The sequence below is a fragment of the Papio anubis genome, chromosome 6 (genome assembly GCF_008728515.1).
Source record: "Papio anubis isolate 15944 chromosome 6, Panubis1.0, whole genome shotgun sequence".
NCBI lineage: Eukaryota > Metazoa > Chordata > Mammalia > Primates > Cercopithecidae > Papio > Papio anubis.
In genome coordinates this window covers 154,257,433-154,259,488 of record NC_044981.1, presented here as the reverse complement: position 1 = coordinate 154,259,488, position 2,056 = coordinate 154,257,433, and the positions used below count along the sequence as shown (strand labels likewise).

Below are 2,056 nucleotides of genomic sequence, written 5' to 3'. Positions count from 1 at the left end.
AGCAATTCTTGGCAAATACAAGAATAGAAAATAACTTCAGTAAAACTCTGAGCTAAAAGGCTTAATATTCTCATGGGTGTCTTGCCCTTATAAAGGGTGGGTGGGTGGGGGGGGGGTACCTAAAGAAAGGAAATTTAGTCAGAGAATAAACCTGCTGTAAGAGATAACATAATCCAAAATATCAAGTATACTATATTTGAGGAAACACCAAATTTAAAATGAAGTTTTTCAAAATTTATGTAACTCCATATATATCACTTCATATATATATACAAACACACACACATATAATTTACAGATAATAACTTCTTAACATTTAACCAACCTAAGGAAGCTATTTCTTAAAATTTAATTTTAAGATAAATTCATTTTAACTTTGAGATTTAAAAAACAGTCTAAGATCTTTGAAGCTAGCCAGAGTACATTCCTGGATTCTAATAGTACTGCTTAATCATAGCCAAGTAGACACAAAATGGTGTTTCATAAAAGTGTGATAGTTGCTACTGCAATGATCAGTAGGTTTGCTTTTAATGTTTATTCAGTTGCATATTTTCAGAACATGACATGGATTGCTAAAGCCTGAAACAGCTCCTTGATTTCAAAACATGGTCACTTCCATAACGGCTATATATAAAAAAGCAGAATAAGAGGGCAAAATTTTGTTTGCATTTTTATTTTTAAAATATGGAATGCTTACACATTTGCATGTCATTCTTGTGCAGGGGCATGTTAATTTTCTCAGTATCATTCCAACTTTGGCATATGTACTGCTGAAGCAAGCACAAGGCGGGCAAAATTTGAAATGCTAGTTCCCATCCCACAGAGACCCACACAGTACTCCTTACATCATACTTAGAGAAGCTGTCATATTCATGCATATTTTTGCTTTTGATCTATGAAATTAATTTAGGGATGAATTCAGTTCTACTTTTTTATTTTTCCTTTGCTGCCCCTACTGGCTCTTCAAATAACTTACAATAACATATTGTTTTAAAAAGTTACTTATGATAATATTCCCGAGACTTTTCTGCAATTTGACGATGTCGTCCACTCACAGGAAGACAGGCCTAGACTGTAACAATGAAAGTGAACTCCACCAGAGGCAAGACAATGTGACTAAACTCAGGGACTTCCCCTTTGCTACACCATGGTACTCTTTGACCTACTTTGGTTTTCTACAAATCATCCTTTTAGTTCTAGCCTGAAAGCACCAAAGCTAGGCCTCTGTTAATCATAGATTAACAAACAATAACAAACAACAAAAAAGAGAAACACACATACGTGGACACACACACACACACACACACACACACACTTTAGACGAAGGAGTAAAAGGATAATTTTTTTTCTAGAATAGATTCTAAAAAATTTAAAAGGAGAATTTTTAGAGAAATATTTTAAGAAATGTAATAGCTTTTAAAATTAGTGTCTTGTATATGTATCCTGATCCATAGATCCCATCTTTTGCTTAAAGCACCTGTTTGTAAAACTTTACAATTTCTTTCTTTTTTTTTTTTTTTTGAGACAGAGTCTCGCTCTGTCGCCCAGGCTGGGTGCAGTGGCCAGATCTCAGCTCACTGCAAGCTCCATCTCCCAGGTTTACGCCATTCTCCTGCCTCAGCCTCCCGAGTAGCCAGGACTACAGGCGCCCGCCACCTCACCTGGCTAGTTTTTTTGTATTTTTTAGTAGAGACGGGGTTTCACCATGTTAGCCAGGATGGTCTCGATCTCCTGACCTCGTGATCCGCCCACCTCAGCCTCCCAAAGTGCTGGGATTACAGGCGTAAGCCACCGTGCCCAGCCTATTTATTTATTTTAAAAATCAATTTCTTTTTTTTCGGGGAGCCTGCTCTCACTGTGTCACCCAGGCTAGAATGCAGCAGTGCAATCATAGCTCACTGCAGCTTGAACTCCTGAGCTCAAGGGATCCTCCCATGTCAGCCTCCCCAGTAGCTGGGACTACAGGCATGCAACACCACACCTGGCTAATTTTTTTGTGTGTATTTTTGGTAGAGACGGGGTTTCACCATGTTAGCCAGGATGGTCTCGATCTCCT

The 2,056-nt window shown here is 38.1% G+C and overlaps 1 non-coding gene across 1 annotated transcript; it reads right to left on the bottom strand.

The window, feature by feature from the left end:
• Positions 1-678: 678 nt before the first annotated feature.
• Positions 679-783, bottom strand: LOC116275514. Its single transcript, XR_004184641.1, has one exon. It is a non-coding gene; the product is annotated as a U6 spliceosomal RNA (small nuclear RNA).
• Between the last annotated feature and the right edge of the window lie 1,273 nt (positions 784-2,056).